The sequence below is a fragment of the Salvelinus namaycush genome, chromosome 42 (genome assembly GCF_016432855.1).
Source record: "Salvelinus namaycush isolate Seneca chromosome 42, SaNama_1.0, whole genome shotgun sequence".
Taxonomy (NCBI): Eukaryota; Metazoa; Chordata; class Actinopteri; order Salmoniformes; family Salmonidae; genus Salvelinus; species Salvelinus namaycush.
In genome coordinates, this window is record NC_052348.1 from 8106356 (window position 1) to 8128193 (window position 21838).

Sequence of the window (21838 nt, forward strand, 5' to 3'; positions counted from 1 at the left end):
TGACCTCTGGCCATTGTTTGGGTGTTGTTGGCATTGTGTGCTGTGTTATAGGCTAGGTACCTCTTGTGGTGAACGCCCATCCTGACCCTGTCTGTATTGGTGAGGTAACTGAGGAAGGCTAGACCCAGGTCCTCTATGAACCCATTCACCAGTCATTAGACGAGACCCTGGAGAAGACAGACTTCCTGTTAGACTCCAACCAGTCTCCCACAACTCTCTGTGAAGGCTGAAGCCCAGGGTGACCTGCTCTGTTCATCATGGATACTGTGGTATTTGTATCATAGGAACAGGAGGATATATCTCTATCAGCCCCAGGCCCTGCTTCATCCCTGCACTGAGACTGTGAAGAGAAGGGTCTGGGCTGCAGACTGGATCCCTGACTGGAACCTCTGTCTCAGTGATGACCACCAAAGCTGAGGTTGTTCAGTCCACCATGGACTGTAGACTTATAACAAAGATTGCACAGAAAAGCATAAAGGTTTACATAACCTATTTTCTGTACACACAAACAGGACATGCTATAATAAAATGTTAACCACAGCCAAGCCAGTCTCTAACACGGATTCAAGTACCTAATAATATGGGCCATTTGAGTTTGTTGTTTTTGTACCATTGAGTCGAGATATAACAAAGTCAGTCAGCACATATTACATTTTGTATTTCATGTCAAGATAAATAAATAAAAGAAGAAACCCGCACACTGCTCTTGCTAGTATCACTGCTTTGTATTAAGCTTTACGTATCGGCCTCAAGGCCTTCGTCAGAGATTTTTTGAGTGTTTACAACCTGCACCCTTATGTAGACACTGCTCCACCAATGCATCGAATGGGTTTTGAGTCGAGGGAAAATAAGTGTTACCAAATATAACAATGTGCATTTCATAAGTATTATAATAAAGTGTGTACATAAAACGTATTAAACAAGACTAAAACCACAATGAGGACATCGACCTATCAAGTTCACATTTACAAAACCACATACATGGGCATTTCATCATTAAGAGCTATAAGGAATAATGTCTGGAGGGTGAAAATCCCAAAACATTCTCTTTTGCTCAGAGTATTATTTATATCACCTCCTGTCTGATATCTTGACTTTCTCTATGCCACAAAATCTAAAAAAGGTAGAAATGTCATTAAAATGTACTGCGACTGGATAATCCTGGTTGTTACTCCTGATGGAACTTTTACGTTCACTAATTCTATTTGAGAGAACGAGAGGTTTTACCTACATAGCACAGCCCACATGGACATTTAATAATGTAAATAACATGGGTGGTGGAGCGTGTAATAATGTAATTTATTTGGACCCGTTTTCTTGTATGTGGATGGCAGAAATATTCAAACTTCATCATATTGTTGCACTGTGTGCAACCTCTGCATTTATAACTACCATTCAGAAGAGGGTGTAAAAGAACATGGCTCATTTTCTTTTGTGGCTGGCAGTTGGCATGGAACAATCTGTCACGTAAATTGCGACCTCTCCTATATACAATAAGTGGTGTGTTCTTAAATTCAGCTGGCAGAGCTGGGTCTGATGATAAAACATGCCAATTTCAACAAAATGGTCACACACTCACATAACGTAAAGCACAGTACTTTTATTGCACAAAACAATACATGATCTCGTAGAAAAACGTCTTACTATGGTAACACTACATTTTCTGTAAATCTGATACCCTCACTTTGATGAAATGGATTTTAAAATACTTGGTAAAAGGGTCAACATTACATTACACACAGCTTCACTACTTCCTGTCAAGTAAAGATGATTTAAGGCATTATCACAGATATGGCATCATATTAGGCAAGAATTTAGAGTAGGCAAAGTGATCGTGGCAGGTGAAAATTATATCAAAAGTTTTACCATTGCAACATTTGATGTAGTCACGTTCACCGTAGTTGTCTGAAGCATGCTATAGAGTTCACAGCTGGCGATGCCTCATCGCGATTGGTTATTCCCCATCATTTGCAACAATGTCTATGAGCGTCACCAGCTTTCCTTTGCGCTACCTCAAACTGTCGTGATTACCAGCTGAGAAACTTTTATGAGCTGATTTTACTCCTGGCACAGAGTTTGTCTGAGCAGTGTTTTAACATCATCCTAAAACCTAATCTGAGCTGGATTTTCTTCTTCTTCTTAAAACAAGGTTTAACAGGGTTCCTAGGACCTTTTCTGAGATGATTTGTGGATACAGGCCCTGATTGGCTGATAGAATCGTCAACAACAAAAAAAGGCACATGGTATTCAACCTGTCAGTTGGAGCTGGACCCCGAAAGCCTATCAGTTGGATCTGAAGCTGGACCCCGACAGCCTGTCAGTTGGATCTGAAGCTGGACCCCGAAAGCCTGTCAGTTGGATCTGAAGCTGGACCCCGAAAGCCTGTCAGTTGGATCTGAAGCTGGACCCCGAAAGCCTGTCAGTTGGATCTGAAGCTGGACCCTGAAAGCCTGTCAGTTGGAGCTGAAGCTGGACCCTGAAAGCCTGTCAGTTGGAGCTGAAGCTGGACCCTGAAAGCCTGTCAGTTGGAGCTGAAGCTGGACCCTGAAAGCCTGTCAGTTGGAGCTGGAGTTGGACCCTGAAAGCCTGTCAGTTGGAGCTGAAGCTGGACCCTGAAAGCCTGTCAGTTGGAGCTGAAGCTGGACCTTGAAACCCTGTCAGTTGGAGCTGGAGTTGGACCCTGAAAGCCTGTCAGTTGGATCTGAAGCTGGACCCTGAAAGCCTGTCAGTTGGAGCTGAAGCTGGACCTTGAAACCCTGTCAGTTGGATCTGAAGCTGGACCCTGAAAGCCTGTCAGTTGGATCTGAAGCTGGACCCTGAAAGCCTGTCAGTTGGAGCTGAAGCTGGACCTTGAAACCCTGTCAGTTGGAGCTGGAGTTGGACCCTGAAAGCCTGTCAGTTGGAGCTGGAGTTGGACCCTGAAAGCGACAAACTTCCACAAGTGTGTAGGCTACTTTGTTTTGTCATCAAAAGAAAAGGCATACATCACACATCATAATTTGCTATATCATTCTTGTACTGTTTTCAATAGGTCACCAGAAGATGCAGGACAAGAGGGGTATACTACGAAGCAAGCTAGATCTACTCACTTCTAAAGCTAGCTAGCTTCACTTAGCATCCAATTCAAGCTCATTCATTCATACTATGACATTGGATATTACTCATCTGCCTGCCGCTAACTCTAGCAGGTTTGTAACTGCACGTGCATGTTGCTCATGGCTACTCGAACGCCAAACTCTTTATTTAGACAATGCTGAAACATCAATCCATGGGGAAGTCTCTGCCTAATTTTCATTTAGTGCCTGAAATCAAAATTAAAGCAACGTTATCTTGCCAATTCAATAGGCTAGGGTGTGAAATAGGCTTTTAGAAGTGCTGTCTTTATTTTATTATTTTGGTGTGCTTTGATGTGCTTATCAATGCACAAGCATATTTTCCCCCACTCCTATCAATAAAATAGTTGTATTAAGTCATACAAAAGTTACTGTGCGTGAAGTTTCAAATACATTTGATGTGATAGGTATTTTTACATAACTATATTTTTTAACACATTTGATTAATAAAATATTTCAATTAGTTGTCTTTGTGAAAGGGAGGGAATCTGATTTCATTGGTCCTCAACTCGCGGCTCAGACACTTCATTCAAGATAAATGTAGTTCGTTTGCCGATAGTGATGGAATTTAGGTTTACGAGTGTTTTAACGATGCATCTTTCCGAATAATGTAACATCCGTTTCCCAAAACACTCCACCTAGAGAATGGTCGCTGAGTGCATCGTTGGAGCATGTTCTAATGCTTACCCTATAAAAATGCATTAAATCTCAGATTTGGCCCATGATTGCGCACATTTTTATTTATTTCACCTTTATTTAACCAGGTAGGCAAGTTGAGAACACGTTCTCATTTACAATTGCGACCTGGCCAAGATAAAGCAAAGCAGTTCGACACATACAACAACACAGAGTTAAACATGGAGTAAAACAAACATACAGTCAATAATACAGTAGAAAAATGAGTCTATATACAATGTGAGCAAGTGAGGTGAGATAAGGGAGGTAAAGGCAAAAAAAGGCCATGGTGGCAAAGTAAATACAATATAGCAAGTAAAACGTTACATGCTGACCAGACCGGACACGTCGCGTGCGCGAGCGTCGCAAAATACATTTAGAAATCCATGTTATTCAATTATTGCACCCACACTGCTTGCGCGCCAACGAGCGTCTGCGACACCAAGGGCTAAAATAGATGTAGTTCCTATTTCTGACGCAGATCGCGCTGCAAGTCCTGCCTCTCCCATCTCCTCATTGGTTTATAGAAGCAGGTACCCACGTGCCATCTCCTCATTAGTTTATAGAAGCAGGTACCCACGTGCCATCTCCTCATTGGTTATACCCACGTGGGTGATAGAAAGACTAACTGTTTTGCCGGTAGTCGTGGTAATACAATGAAAGTTTAGATGCGATCACCATATAATTTAAATGATGACAAAGCCTGGAAGGAGGAGAGATGACTAGAAACGATTCGGTTGGCCGTTTTATGTGTGGATTAATTGTCGGAGTAGAGATCCTTGTGCATTTCAGGTAAAATAACAACTCAATGTTTATATCCCAGGACAAATTAGCTAGCAACAGCAAGCTAGCTAAATAGGACAAATTAACGTTAGCTAGCAAGTGCAAGCTAACTAGCTAAATTACCATACATGTTTAATGCTTTTCGACCTGTCCCCAAATTAATGTCATTGGTTCAGAGTTTGTTTTGATATTTTAACCTGCGTGTTGTGATCGTGTTTGGTGTGGTGGGGGCAAAATAAATGTATGCACGATAGCGCACGCGCGCAGTCGGTTTGGGCAAGGTGTTGACCAGGGTTCGTTCTGAAGGATTCGTTACCATAGAAATGTACCTGGCTAAAAGCTAAGCCATTTTCGTTGTACCTATTATTCCGAGTTGACCAAAGTTACCTCGCTAACTCGTCAAACTACATTTGTAGTATAGGGCTCTGAACAGCCTGTTTGTATGGTGGACCATACTGGCCTATACCCTGTCTACCAGCTATTCTCAAAAAGGGCTTAAGTTTTTGAGATGCCCCTACCCGAGGTAGAGCAAAATACAACCATTTCTTCCGTCTCTTATATCTCCCATTTATGAAATGTTCTATCATACACAGTACAAACCCAATATGAAACAGACTTTTTAGGCTTATGGCAAAATGTCTGGATGCAATATTCTACCCAGGAATATTCAACACTGAAATCTGTTACTCTCGTTATTCCAAATGCATCTGTGGATCTTTTCTGCTGACAACAATGAAAATTCATCTTTGTCTTTAAAAGGGTAGGAAGCATGAGTTTACTCAAAGTAACAACGTAGTGTGGTCAGACTTAATAGTCACGGTGTGGTTACCTATAACTCCAAAAATAGTTATGTTTTGAAATATTTATGATTATTTTCAGATATCTCCGGAGCTACCCACAATGCACTATTGTCAGCGTCATATGGAGAACCGGCGCAACCTAGCCAGCTCAATCTGGCTAACATTAGCTATTAGCCATTCTAGCATGTTATTAAATTAAAGACCAAGTGTTGGCGTTGGTGAGCTACTATGTACATCCACGAAGAAGTAACTATATAAATAAATGCGAAAAACTGCATATCCTCTTCTCCTGTGCGTGGTAGTCGAGCGTTAGTAGTAGTTTTCCATCGTCCGTAGCTAGTGCAATAATACCTACAAGGACTGGGTTACGAGTCATTTGTGGCCCAAAAACGATTAGCTAGCTTTGAAATGGGACCGGTTTGTCCGGTTGAAGCGAGCACTTCTACTGTATGCGGTGCTCATTTCACCCAGGAGGACTTCAAAGCCTTAGTATAACCAGTGGAATGCAAGATTTGGAATGAGACGGAAACCAGGTGCTGTGCCGAGCGTGAATGTGAAGCCTGCAATCTGTTTCCTACCGACCTACCAGTACATCGCTAGTGTCAGCAGTGATGGAGATAAACCATGTGGATTTACCACACTATATCGCTATTGGATTATCTGACTCTCCCTCGGCCGGTGAAACGGCAACTCCCTCTAAAGGCCTCTCCTTGGCTCTTCTTTGGTAGCTAACTCAGCCGTCAATCGGTAAGTTTCCTCTCTCTCTAATTTATATCTGCTTGCTTTTTATGTGGGTTCCTGCCTGTGCTAGACTAGTTGTTCTCTAGCTTACTACTTAGCTATGTTGACCGTGGTGGTTTGCAAGCTATGGCTAGTTATCTGGCTAGGCTAGCTAGCAGGCTAAAATAACCAACTTTAGCTGGCTGGCTTGCTGGCTTAGATACCTGCATATCAGTGGAGGCTTGTGACTTGAAAATTTGAGGAGGATGGGAGAACCACACTATTTTAACCTGTTATGTTATAATTCTTAGAGTAAAAAACTCAATGGACATTTATGAAAGCTTAACCAAGTTTATTCTGCTCAAAGGGTCAATACAGCTGCATTCAGACAAAAACTTTTCCCACCACCACAAGTATATATACTCCAATTTAGGCACTCCCCCCTTCTCACCAATCCTTACATCTTTTATGGTTCGACAGGAAGACGAAGTGATAAGGGAGAAACAAAGGGTAATAAACCAAAGGGGATTTGACCTGACCTCAACCACCTTGAGGCCTAATCCAAAGACCTCCACCCGTATCCCCTATAGCAATGATGTGACTTCCTCTCGTCTACCCAACACATTCCAAAGCCACCTGGCTCCTAGAGAACTTCGGATTTAAAAAACAGTCTCTTTCACTCCTTAGATACTATACTTCTGAATATAACAATGTTCCAAGTTTAACCCAGAATCTAACAAACCTAAAGCATGTAATTAATAAATGTATAGTACAATATTATGGGGAATGGGAATGAGAGGGCTACTTACATTGTTGGGAAGGGATCACAGCAGTGATTGAATGAGGGTATAAGGCATGAGTTGAGGTGTTCACAGGCTTCAGTCCAGGACAGGCTCATCATGGATGGATGGTGTTGGAGAATAGCTCAACTTTTCCACTGAGGGCAAGACAGGATTTGACTAGGAAGACAAAAAACAATTGATTACGACATCTCAGAAAAGACAGTCGAAAGTTCCATATGTGAAGCAGTAGTTGCAAGTAGTTGCTCTTGTTAGCGGAACTTTCCCTCTCTTCGTGTTCTCTAAACAGCCAATTATTGCATGCCTAAAAATGCAGTGGTGTCGATAAACCGCTTGATAACGTCCCTGTTTCTTCTTACTTTCTCGTTGTGTTGCACAGTTTGAATACGCAGACCTACGTCCATTACATAAGCGATCCAGCTTTTTCCCAGAAGCTTAAATCTGATGTGGGCATGTATATGCTCCCTGCTTTTGTTATGCCGCTGAAAGATTGATGAGATAGGGTGCAGGCTGTTAGCCAGCCTGCCAGTTTAGTGGAGTCTGCCACTAGCACCGTCTGTGTAGTCAGCTCAGCTATCCCCATTGAGACCGTGTCTCTGCCTCGATCTAGGTTGGGAAAAACTAAACATGGCGGTGTTCGCTTTAACGATCTCACTGGAATAAAGACCTCCTCTATTCCTGTCATTATTGAAAGATGTGATCTCACATCTCAATCGGGCTACTTAATTTTAGATCCCTCACTTCCAAGGCAATTATAGTCAATGAACTAATCACTGATCATAATCTTGATGTGATTGGCCTGACTGAAACATGGCTTAACCTGATTCATTTCCTGTGTTAATGCGCATCCCGCAAAGGCGGTGATGCTAACATTTACGACACCAAATTTCAATTTACAAAAATTGGGCTTCTAGTCATGAAATCTATGCAGCCTACTCAATCACTTTTTATAGCTACTGTTTACAGGCCTCCTGGGCCGTATACAGTGTTCCCTTAAATCCTATCTGACCTTGTAGTCATGGCAGATAATATTCACATTTTTGGTGACTTTAATATTCACATGGAAAAGTCCACAGACCCACTCCAAAAGGCTTTTGTCCAACGGACCTACTCACTGCCACAGTCATACTCTGGACCTAGTTTTGTCCCGTGGAATAAATATTGTGGATCTTAATGTTTTTCCTCATAATCCTGGACTATCGGACCACCATTTTATTACGTTTGCAATCGCAACAAATAATCTGCTCAGACCCCAACCAAGGATTATCAAAAGCCGTGCTATAAATTCTCAGACAACCCAAAAGATTCCTAGATGCCCTTCCAGACTCCCTCCACCTACCCAAGGACTTCAGAGTACAACAATCGGTTAACCACCTAATTGAGGAACTTAATTTAACCTTGCGTAATACCCTAGATGCAGTCGCACCCCTAAAAACAAAAAACATTTGTCATAAGAAACTATCTCCCTGGTATACAGAAAATACCCGAGCCCTGAAGCAAGCTTCCAGAAATTTGGAACCGAAATGGCGCTACACCAAACTGGAATTCTTCCAATTAGCCTCACTGCTGCTCACGATCATCCTATTTTTCTAACTTAATTGAGAATAAGAATAATCGAAAATGTATTTTTGATACTAGGTCCCAAGAAACAAAAAGATCTTCTGTTGGATCTGACAATTAATCTTGATGGCTGTACAGTCGTCTCAAATAAAACTGTGAAGGACCTTGGAGTTACACTGGACCCTGATCTCTCTTTTGACGGACATATCAAGACTGTTTCAAGGACATCTTTTTCCATCTACTTAACATTGCAAAAATCGGAAACTTCCTGTCCAAAAATGATGCAGAAAAATGTATCCATGCGTTTGTCACTTCTAGATTAGACTACTGCAATGCTCTCCTTCCCGGCTACCCAGATAAAGCACTAAATAAAATGTCAGTTAGTGCTAAACACGGCTGCTAGAATCTTGACTGGAACCAAAACATTTAATCATATTACTCTAGTGCTAGCCTCTCTACACTGGCTTCCTGTAAAGGCTAGGGCTGATTTCAAGGTTTTACTGCTAACCTACAAAGCATTACATGGGCTTGCTCCTATCTTTCTTCACGATTTGGTCCTGCCATACATACCTACGTTCGCTATGGTCACAAGACACAGGCCTCCTTATTGTCCCTAGAATGTCTAAGCAAACAGCTGGAGGCAGGGCTTTCTGCTATAGAGCTCCATTTTTATGGAATGGTCTGCCTATCCATGTGAGAGACGCAGACTCTGTCTCGACCTTTAAGTCTTTATTGAAGACTCATCTCTTCAGTAGGTCCTATCATTGAGTGTAGTCTAGCCCAGGGGTGTGAAGGTGAACAAAAAGGCATGGGAGCAACGAACCGCCCTTGCTGTTTCTGCCTGGCCGGTTCCCCTCTCTCCACTGGGATTCTCTGCCTCTAACCCTATTACGGGGGCTGAGTCACTGGCTTACTGGTGCTCTACCATGCTGTCCCTAGGAGGGGTGAGTCACTTAAGTGGGTTGAGTCTCTGACGTGATCTTCCTGTCCGGGTTGACGCCCCCCTCAGGTTCGTGCCGTGGGGCAGATCTTCGTGGGCTATACTCAGCCTTGTCTCAGGGTAGTAAGTTGGTGGTTGAAGTTATCCCTCTAGTGGTGTGGGGGCTGTGCTTTGGCAAAGTGGGTGGGGTTATATCCTGCCTGGTTGGACCTGTCTGGGGGTGTAGTCGGACAGGGACACAGTGTCTCCCGACCCCTCCCGTCTCAATCTCCAGTAATTATGCTGCAATAGTTTGTGACGGGGGGCTAGGGTCAGTCTGTTATATCTGGAGTATTTCTCCTGTCTTATCCAGTGTCCTGTGAATTTAAGTATGCTCCCTCTAATTCTCTCTCTTTCTCTTCTCTCAGAGTACCTGAGCCCAAGGACCATGCCTCAGGAATACCTGGGCAGATGACTTCTTGCTGTCCCCAGTCCACCTGGTCATGCTGCTGCTCCAGTTTCAACTGTTCTGCCTGTGGCTATGGAACCCTGACCTGTTCACCGGACATGCCAACTTGTCCCGGACGTGCTGTTTTCAACTCTCTCTACCGCACCTGCTGTCTCCAACTCTGAATGCTCTGCTATGAAAAGCCAACTGACATTTACTCCTGAGGCGCTGACTAGAGGTCGACCGATTATGATTTTTCAACGCCGATACCGATTATTGGGGGACCAAAAATCCGATACCAATTAATCGGCCGATTTTTAAAAAAGAAAAGAAAAAAAGAAATGTATTTGTAATAATGACAATTACAACAATACTGAATGAACCCTTATTTTAACTTAATATAATACATCAATAAAATCAATTTAGCCTCAAATAATGAAACATGTTCAATTTGGTTTAAATAATGCAAAAACAAAGTGTTGGAGAAGAAAGTAAAAGTGCAATATGTGCCATGTAAGAAAGCTAACGTTTAAGTTCCTTGCTCAGAACATGAGAACATATGAAAGCTGGTGGTTCCTTTTAACATGAGTCTTCAATATTCCCAGGTAAGAAGTTTTAGGTTGTAGTTATTATAGGAATTATAGGACTATTTCTCTCTATACGATTTGTATTTCATATACCTTTGACTATTGGATGTTCTTATAGGCACTTTAGTATTGCCAGTGTAACAGTATAGCTTCCACCCCTCTCCTCGCCGCTACCTGGGCTCGAACTAGGAACACATCGACAACAGCCACCCTCGAAGAAGCGTTACCCATGCAGAGCAAGGGGAACAACTACTCCAAGTCTCAGAGCGAGTGACGTTTGAAACGCTATTAGTGCGCACCCCGCTAATTAGCTAGCCATTTCACATCGGTTACACCAGCCTAATCTCGGGAGTTGATAGGCTTGAATTCATAAACAGCAGAGCTGCTGGCAAAACTCACGAAAGTGCTGTTTGAATGAATGCTTACGAGCCTGCTGGTGCCCACCATCGCTCAGTCAGACTGCTCTATCAAATCATAGACTTAATTATAACATAATAACACACAGAAATACAAGCCTTAGGTCATTAATATGGTCGAAACTATCGTCTGGAAAACAAAACATTTATTCTTTCAGTGAAATACGGAACCGTTCTGTATTTTATCTAACAGGTGGCATCCATCATTCTAAATATTCCTGTTACATTGCACAACCTTCAATGTTATGTCATAATTACGTACAATTCTGGCAAATTAGTTCGCAATGAGCCAGGCGGCCCAAACTGTTGCATATACCCTGACTCTGCGGGCATTGAATGCAAGAGAAGTGACACAATTTCACCTGGTTAATATTGCCTGCTAACCTGGATTTCTTTCAGCTAAATATGCAGGTTTAAAAATATATACTTCTATGTATTGATTTTAAGAAAGGCATTGATGTTTATGGTTAGGTACACATTGGGGCAACGACAGTCCTTTTTCGCGAATGCGCACTGCATCGATTATATGCAACGCAGGACACGCTAGATAAACTAGTAATATCATCAACCATGTGTAGTTATAACTAGTGATTATGATTGATTGTTTTTTATAAGATAAGTTTAATGCTAGCTAGCAACTTACCTTGGCTTCTTACTGCATTCGCGTAACAGGCGGGCTCCTCGTGAGGCAGGTGGTTAGAGCGTTACTAGTTAACCGTAAGGTTGCAAGATTGAATCCCTGAGCTGACGAGGTAAAAACCTGTCATTCTGCCCCTGAACAAGGCAGTTAACCCACCGTTCCTAGGCCATCATTGAAAATAAGAATGTGTTCTCAACTGACTTGCCTAGTTAAATAAAGGTGTAAAAAAAATATATATATATATTTAAAAAAATCTGCGTCCAAAATTACCGATTTCCGATTGTTATGAAAACTTGAAATCGGCCCTAATTAATCGGCCATTCCGATTAATCGGTCGACCTCTAGCGCTGACCTGTAGCACCCTCTACAACCACTGTGATTATTATTTGACCCTGCTGGTCATCTATGAACGTTTGAACATCTTGGCCATGTTCTGTTATAATCTCCACCCGGCACAGCCAGAAGAGGACTGGCCATCCCTCAGAGCCTGGTTCCTCTCTAGGTTTCTTCCTAGGTTCCTGCCTTTCTAGGGAGTTTTTCCTAGCCCCCTTGCTTCTACATCTGCATTGCTTGCTGTTTGGAGTTTTAGGCTGGGTTTCTGTATAGCTCTTTGTGACATCAGCTGATGTAAAAAGGGCTTTCTAAATGCATTTGATTGATGTTCTTCAGGTCACTGTACCCCCTTTTGCACAAGACTCTGACTTTCCAAAAAGCAGGCAAGGCCAGCAATACAGGTGGCTTGATGGAAGGCTCCCTGTTAACCAGCTACACTTTTGATACCAGTTGGTAGTGAACGCCCTCACCTTTTCATCCTTCTTCATGAAACTGTTCTCAGGAAGAGGTCGAACCTTTGTTTTAATTTGCACCTTTTCTGTGTACCCCAGAGAATGAAAGTGGTTCTTCAACAAAAAGTCCACAACATTTTCGGTAGCGTTAGCCATTCTGCTGGCAAAAACTGCATGCTTGCGCTGGTAGCTAGCTAGCTACTGCTACTTGCTTCTGAAGTTAGTTTGATATTATTCAATTCAAATTCATCAAATTACAGGAGAAGGAGATAGATTTTAAATAGTTTTCTTAGTTTTAGAACTGTATTTTTGTCCAGTTAATGGAAGTTATTTCAATTGGCCTTGCTATCACTTTTTACTCTCAATCTCTATCCAATAATGTCACCAAGCTTCTCGACACACAGAACCCCCCCAGAATGCTCTGCAGCACAACACCAATACAACACACTAGGTTCATTCTCTGATCATAATCCTATGATTGGATGGATAAGATGTCAGTTCATACTGCAAAATCTTTGAATGGTTGGAGGTCATCCTCCGGAAGTGGTCATAATTATCATGTAGGTCTATGGAAGGGGGGTATTGAAGTCAATCTAGCCAGAGGAAAACGGAAGCTAGCTAGCTGTCCTCCGGCTACACCATGGTTCTTCCCCAGAAAGTGCTGTTGAAGTTACTATAGACCTTCATTGCAAAACAGTGTGTTTGAATCAATTATTTGATGACATTTGAATATATTTAGTATAGTTTTATCTGAAAAAAATAACTTAATATTTCACTTTTTATTTTTATTAAATTTCACTGAGGAGGATGGTCCTCCCCTTCCTCCTCAGAGGAGCCTCCACTGCTGCATATACTGGTAACATTATTTGATAACTGGTTAGATGGTGTTAAGTTTTTCCAAAACTTTGGTCTACATTAAAGTGAAAGTCAGTAAAATAATACTGAGTAAAAGTATTTGGTTTTAAATATACTTAAGTATCAAAAGTAAATGTAATTGCTAAAATATACTTAAGTATCAAAGTAAAAGTATAAATAATTTCAAATTCCTTATATTAAGCAAACCAGACTGCACATTTTTCTTGTTTTTAAAATTTACGGATAGCCAGGGGCACTCTCTATAAGACATAATTCACAAACAAAGCATTCGTGTTTAGTGAGTACACCAGATCAGAGGCAGTAGGAATGACCAGGGATGTTCTCTTGATAAGTGTGTGAATTGAACAATGGTCCTGTCCTGCTAAGCCTTCAAAATGTAACGAGTACTTTTGGGTGTCAGTGAAGACGTTTGAAGTAAAAAGTACATTATTTTCTTTAGGAATATAGTGAAGTAAAAGTTGTAAAAAATGTAAAGTAAAGATACCCCAAAAACTACCTAAGTAGTACTTTAAAGTATTTTTACCTAAGTACTTTACCCTACCGACGTTAGCAGGCTAGTTGGCTAGCAACCTTGCAAGCTGATTTGTAACAAATTCAAAGTATTTGCTTGTAAGTTGGCTGATGACTACTGGTTTCAAATGTAATTGAAACCAGTAGTCATGGTTTAGTTATTTCTGTTGGAGTTTACATTATGGGGAATAGGCTGGCTTGCCTGGGGCCTCCATGTTACGTCACACCGCGCAAAAACATCTTCCGGCATGACTTCGGCATTCTGATGGGTTTTATGTAATAACTTGAAAAATAGAAAAGTGAGGTAACTTTGCATTTGGACTTTTGATGCGTATACTAATGCAATTCCATATGTTACATTCGGTTTCATTTTTATGCTACCTACCCTTTAATGCAGGTTTTGATCTAAACTTCAGAAGTTATTAAGTGGAATGGTTACATTCTATGTTAATAGAGTGGGATGGTTTTTCTGCTGGTGTATCCTGAGATAGCTCCTTTCTGTGAACTTCTTCCCACATTGCGTACAGGCGAACTGCCTCTCTCCCATGTGGACCTTCAGGTGTATCTTTAGATTGTCCTGGCGGGAGAACCTCTTCTCACACTGGGGGCAGCTGTAAGGTTTCTCCCCTGTGTGGACCCTCTGGTGCCTCTTCAGGTCACGAGTCTGGGCGAAGCGCATGTGACACTGGGTACAGCTGTAGGGTTTCACCCCTGTGTGGACCCTCTGGTGGATCTCCACCTTCTGGAGGCAGCTGAAGCCTTTGTTACAGAACATGCAGAGGAACCGTTTCTCTTTACTATTGCCTGATGTGGCTCCCCCTTCCTGAGCCTGGGCTCTAGCCTTCTCGTTTGAGTTTAATACCTGATCGAAAAGGACTTCTGAATCGGAAGGCCCCACCGACGTGGACACTGGGTCGCGATCCCTGAGCGAATGTAAAGGAGAGTGGGTCGCAACATTTGGATTGGTCTCTAAGCTTTCCCTGTAATCTAAGAATTCTCTGCCCTGTGAGTGTCTGTCTCCTAGGTGATTATCTGCATTCCATGTGGGAGGAGCGTCGCCCTCCACTTTCACAGTCACCTCATCTACCACTATAACCTCCACTTTCTTGTCTTGGCACCCTTCAGAGTATACACTACTACTGTACCGGTTCCAGTCCCCTCTAGACAGATCAGTCTGTGTCTCTAAGCCCAAGGATATGTTGCCCGCGTCCATCTCTGTCGCGTAAGAACAAGACAGGTCATCACCGCCAGTGTCTAGCGTATTATCATCACCGTCTCCACGGCAATAAACCATCCTCTGGCTCTGGTGAAATACAGGTAAGTATTCTGAGCCGGGAGCTGGAGGACAGCCCAGTCTCTCTGGATATGATCTGTGGTCATATCCTGTGTGCAAGAGCCTGTGGGTTTCAGTTGAAGTCTCAGGGTCCATCTCTGACGACGTTCGGTATTCCACTGACCCGATGCTGCATTGGGTCCTGGGCAGCGCTGGGGCGGTGGTGGGGTTCTCTGTGACTAAAGGGGCCGTTCTTTCAGTCTTCTCCTGCTTGACCAGAGACGATCCTCCAGGACCTGCAGCCTCTGCATCTGCAGACTGATGAGAAGAGAGATGGTACATGAGTTGAATTGGATAACAATATCATAGGGAAGTCGCACAAGCTCCTATATCCTCCTGAGACCCAGCAATTCATTTTTATGTTCTTTAATGGACATTCGTTTTCGATCCGTATCGCTAAGGCCATACATGCCACAGTATTAGGTCCTGTTGTACCTATGAGAGGACATTTTGGGCTTTTCAATTATCACGTGTAGCGGTGTCAACCTTCATAATTTTTTCTTGTGTGTAATTGTATTTTTGTGAGTTTGAGATTCACATTTGTTCTAATAGGTAAATATCTCAGGAATAGTTTGAGTTTTCAGAGCAGTGGAATAATTTTCACATGAAATAAGATCTAAACAAGAGCTTGTTAATAAATGTTCTCTGTTCATATTTACTATACATTTTTATGTCCAAACTTTTTTTTCTGGGTCTCTGGAGGCTATGGCAGGTAAATGTGGATGTACAAAAGCTGAAGAACGGCTGGTAGCCTAGTGGTGAGAGCGTTGAGCCAGTAACCGAAAGGTTGCTAGATCGAATCCCCGAGCTGACAAGGTAAAAATCTGTCGTTCTGCCCCTGAACAAGGCAGTTAACCCACTGTTCCTAGGCCGTCATTGTAAATAAGAATTTGTTCTTAACCTTTCATTGCTACCCATCCCGGATCCGGGAGCATCCTCATCAAAAAAGCTGACTAGCATAGCCTAGCCTAACGCGACAGGAATATCATATAATATAATTTTCATGAAATCACAAGTCCAATACAGCAAATGAAAGATAAACATCTTGTGAATCCAGCCATCATTTCCGATTTTTAAAATGTTTTACAGCAAAAACACAATATGTATTTCTCAACAAAAAAATGACAGCATAGGTAGCTATCACAAAACCGACCAAATAAAGATATAATTAGTCACTAACCAAGAAACAACTTCATCAGATGACAGTCTTATAACATGTTATACAATAAATCTATGTTTTGTTCGAAAATGTGCGGTATAAATATTTGAGGTATAAATCATAGTTTTACATTGCAGCTACCATCAAAAATATCACCAAAGCAGCCAGCCAATAATTACAGAGAGCAACGTGAAATACCTAAATACTCATCATAAAACATTTATGAAAAATACATGGTGTACAGCAAATGAAAGATAAACATCTTGTGAATCCAGCCAATATTTCCGATTTGTTAAGTGTTTTACAGCGAAAACACAATATAGCATTATATTAGCTTACCACAATAGCCAAACACACAACCGCATTCATTCACCGCAAAGGTAGCGATCGCAAAAAAACAGCAAAAGATATAAAATTAATCACTAACCTTGACCAACTTCATCAGATGACAGTCCTATAACATCAGGTTATACAATACACTTATGTTTTGTTCGAAAATGTGCATATTTTGAGCTGCAAACCGTGGTTATACATTGTGAATATGTAGCATCGATTCACCAGAATCTCCGGAGATATTTTGGACAGTCACCTAATCTAATCAAAGAACTCATCATAAACTTTACTAAAAAATACATGTTGGACAGCAAATGAAAGATAGACTAGTTCTTAATGCAATCGCCGTGTTAGATTTTTAAAAATAACTTTACCATAACAAACAGCTTACGTTATAGCGAGACAGCGCCCGCAAAAAGGAAGGAAAATAGGACTAAACATTTTCCACAGAAATACGAAATAACATCATAAATGGTTCTTACTTTTGCTGAGCTTCCATCAGAATCTTGTACAAGGAGTCCTTTGTCCAGAATAAATCGTTGTTTGGTTTTAGAATGTCCTCTTCTCCTGTCGAATTAGCAACCTTAGCTAGCCAAGTGGCGCGAAGATGTCCATCTTCACCTAACGCAGAGAACGGAAAACTCCAAAACTCCCGATAAACGTTGAATAATCTGATAAAACTATATTGAAAAAACATACTTTACGATGATATTATCACATGTATCAAATAAAATCAAAGCCGGAGATATTAGCCGTCTATACCGAACGCTTTTCAGAAGCCAATGCTGATGTCCTTCCTGCGCCTTGGTAGACAAAGGAAATTGTGGTCACGTCATTCCAAGAGCTCTTGTTCGACCTCAGATCAAGCTAGACACCCCATTCCACCTCCCACTGCCTGTTGACATCTAGTAGAAGGCGTATGAAGTGCATGTATATCCATAGATTTCAAGCAATTGAATAGGAAGGCCCTGGAACAGAGCCTCGATTTCAGATTTTTCACTTCCTGTCATGAAGTTTGCTGCAAAATGAGTTCTGTTTTACTCACAGATATAATTCAAACGGTTTTAGAAACTTGAGAGTGTTTTCTATCCAATAGTAATAATAATATGCATATTGTACGATCTAGAATAGAGTACGAGGCCGTTTAAATTGGGCACGATTTTTTACAAAGTGGAAATATTGACAAGAAGTTGTTCTTAACTGACTTGTCTAGTTAAATAAAGGTTAAATAAAATAAATAAAAAGAACATACGCACATCCAGGTACTTTCGCAGGTCCTGGAGTTGAAGGCAAACTCATGGAAAACAGAAAGGAAAACGCAGCACACTGCTGCCCATGCTCCCAGGTGATATTCATTTACAACAACATGTAAGCAAGTGAATAGCTGAGGGTAGCGATGGGCATTTGAAATGATTTCACTATTTGAATAATATCATAATATTTTTATGTATTTAAGAGAAGGTGCTCTACACTAAGGGTGGGGGAGGGTTTAGAGAGGAGCAGGGGCCGGTGTGTGTAGCACGGAGGGAGAAAGAGAAAGTAGCCAAACCAACTCGCTCTAGTTAGATGAACTTGTTGCTGCCATAGTTGATCTGTCATGCCATCCTGTAGTGCATGTCTTGACTGCATCGTTGTAAAGAAGCTAGCTAGCTACAGTAGACACCTAAGTTAGCCAGCTAGCTAGCTAAAGTAGCAAGGCTAACTGAGGCTATTTTGCTGGGCTTCCCTCCCTTGTCTACAACTCCGTTCATATGAAACAGCCTACCTGTTGGTTGATCATTGTAGCCAACTTCATTCTGTAACTTTAATTCCATTTTGCTTTGATTAGAAAGCTCCCACTTCACTTGCTACACATGGTTCCTCTTGATTGACCGACAATAAGCTACACCAGTGTGAAACGTATGTAGGCTACCGGTGCCTTCTTTTTTTTAATGAAAACTGTCAAACTGTTTTATATAAAAAAATGTAATGTAATAGTCTACCCTTGTAGGCTATGTAGCAGTGTCACATAGATCATTATTTAATTTTAGACAAATGAATACTCTCCCTAGTAATGGAATACTAACAACAGTTTGGATATTCAAATAACCATGCCCATCCCTAGCTGAGGGTAGCCTTTCTGAAATAAACTGGCCACATTTGATTTACAAAGTAACACGTTTTATGCAACACTATTACACTAACCTCTATCATGATAACATGCTGGGTTGAGGTTCCACTCCCCTCATCAACAGTGATTGGTTGGTCATCTCTCCATGTATTGTGTCCCGCTGGCTTCACAAAGCTCCTGTGGCCTCCAGTGAGATGTCCTTCACCTGAGAGAGTTATCGGGGAAAAGAGGTGCTTATATGTTTTTATATGGGTTTTTTGGGTCCAATACCGATTCCGGTATTGGGGGGACAAAACTTAACGATGCAGATATATCTACCGATATACTGTTACAGTGGAAAATTAAAGTGTCATTTTTCCACACTGAATTTTCATAAATTGCTGTCCAATAACTACTTCAAATGTTGATTTCTTACATTGTGACAAATTGTTCAGATAAGCATCAGATTACCTTTTTCCATATCGGTTATTGTTTCAATTATCCGCTGATACCAATATCGGTCGGGCTCTAGTTGTTAGATTAGCTACCGTGAATGTTCAACAGTATATTGTACACTATTGACACTGTCTAGAATTGGCAAGGATGTAAGGTAACATTTCTCATAACTTCTTGATATACTATTTACTGATTGATGTATTATGTATAAAAAAAATTCATTGAGTAAATAATCGGAAATACAATAAACAAACATCTGGTTAGAATATTATATTGTGTCTTTACGCAAGATAGCTAAGTAATCAGGGAAATTATTGCTTACTATCCAAGATCTGACCAAGCTCTCATGAACCGTATACCCAGTTTAGAGCCGGATCCCCAGGTTCTCAGTTGATGGTACTGATCCCAGCTTGCTCCCTCGAACTACAATCTCGACGACGCACTGTTTAATCCAATCCGCTGTCTCGGCTACGACACTTCCTCTTACCTTGCGCTCACATTTCCATTGGACCATTACATTCCACATTTCCTGTGTTTCTCAAAATACATCCGGGTGCAACTTTGCAAGAGTATCTTTTCTATTTGAATTTTGTTTTCTCACTTATATAAAACATTTAGTTTCACTGCTCTAATTACGTTGGTAACCAGTTTATAACAGCAATAAGGCTCCTCGGGGGTTTGATATATATGGCCAATTTACCACGGCTACGGGCTGTGTCCAGGTCGCGTCGTGCATAAGAACAGCCCTTGGACGTGGTATATTGGCCATATACCACACCTCCTCGGGCCGTATTGCTTAAATAACATTTGCCGTCTATTTGAATGGGTTAACTAAGACCCAATTCTGGGTAACACATCTGAACATGTGTGCAGGGGGGAACGGGGCGACAGGCAGCACAGCCTCAGCCTTCTGCAAAATGTACCTCTTGCCATTCCTCTGTATCGGTCAACGATCTTGACACGACTGGCATGGACGCGCTCCCGTGATACCTTCAGTTCGAGTAGCTGTAGTTTCCTCTGCAATGCCCTGTTTTCTTTCTGGCTTTGAGTTATTTCCAAACTAAACACTGCATATTCGTCGTCTACGAGTTTACAGATCTCTGCCACGGCTGCATTCGCTAGCACCTCCATGATGGGGGTGGGTATAATTTGTGGAACGTTCAAACAGGAATGTGTTCCAAAAACTTCGTAAAGTACAAGGTTGCCAACAAACGACGCATACAGAGTAGAATGATCAATTCACGTCGCTAACTAGCTGCCGAATAGGCATCAACTCACCACGTAGCTTATTCTTAATGTTTGTCCATAGGCTACCAGAGTGAGGACAGACATTTTTCGGAATAAACATGGTGAGTGAAAAATTAAATAGCCCACTCCCTACCCGGTATCTTATTCTGCCGCTATACAACTTTGTATGCGTTGTTTATTGGCAACCTTGTTTACGAAATTTTTGGAACAGATTCCTGTTGGAACGTTCCACAAATTATACCCACCCCCATGATGGAGGCTATTTGAGTGTGAAAAACCAAACAGTTAACGTTAGCCATTGTTCGTTAACGTCAGCAACTAGCAAGCTAGCGTTACCTAGATAACATTTCAACTAAGTCCTGTCTCCAAAGCGAATTACACACTGCCTGTGGCAGGTTTGTGATATTTTATGTTCCAGCATGCTAATAAACGTCTAAATAACAACAATAAAAACGTTAACATGGAAATTGTTCTTGGTCACTGTTCACTTCCGTTTACACTTGAAAGGAAATTATCTTATTGGTTGGCGTCATAGCTCAAAGGTTGTGGTTAAATGAAAAGGTACGCGCACCGTTCTTTGAAACGCGGTACTGGTTTTTATACTGAACAAAAATATAAACGCAACATGAAACAATTTCGAAGATTTTAAGTTAACAGTTCATATAAGGAAATCAGTCAATTGAAATTAATTCATTAGTCCCTGATCTATGGATTTCACATGACTAGGAATCAGAAAACCAGTCAATATCTGGTGTAACTACCATTTGCAGCGCAACATCTCCTTTGCATAGAGTTGATCAGGCTGTGTATTGGGGCCTGTGGAAGGTTGTCCCACTCTTCAATGGCTGTGTGAAGTTGCTGGATATTGGTGGGAACTGGAACACGCTGTCGTACATGTCGATCCAGAGCATCCCAAACATGCTCAATGGGTGACCATGTCTGATGAGTATGCAGGCCATGGAAGAACTGGGACATTTTCAACTTACAGGAATTGTGTACAGATCCTTGCAGCATGGAGCCGTGAATTATCATCCTGAAACTTGAGGATGGCGGCAGATGAATGGCATGACAAAGGACCTCAGGATCTCGTGCGGTATCTCTGTGCATTCAAATCACGATAAAATGCAATTGTGTTCATTGTCCGTAGCTTATGCCTGCCCATACCATAACCCCACCATGGGGCACTCTGTTTTCAACGTTGACATCAGCAAACAGCTCGCCCACAAGACTCCCTCTAAAACAACGTTTATGGTAGAGAAATTAACATTCAATTCTCTGGCGAACATTCCTGCAGTCAGCATGCCAATTGCACGCTCCCTCAACTTGAGACATCTGTGGCATTGTGTTGTGTGACAAAACTGCACATTTCAGAGTGGCATTTTACGTGGTCTGCGGAGACAAAATGCCACTCTAAAATGTGCAGTTTTGTCACAACACAATGCCACAACCGGCCTCAACCGCAGAACGTGTGTATGGCCACTCATCACCTGTGTGATGATCATGCTGTTTAATCAGCTTCTTGATATGCCACACTGGACAGGTGGATGGATTATCTTGGCTAAGTAGAAATGTTCACTAACAGGGATAT

At 41.7% G+C, this 21838-nt stretch overlaps 1 protein-coding gene across 1 annotated transcript in view; it reads right to left on the reverse strand.

Annotated features, from left to right (window-relative positions):
• The window catches only part of LOC120034862 (protein glass-like), a 467553-nt gene that overhangs the window by 338942 nt on the left and 106773 nt on the right, over positions 1 to 21838 (reverse strand). The window lies entirely within an intron of this gene.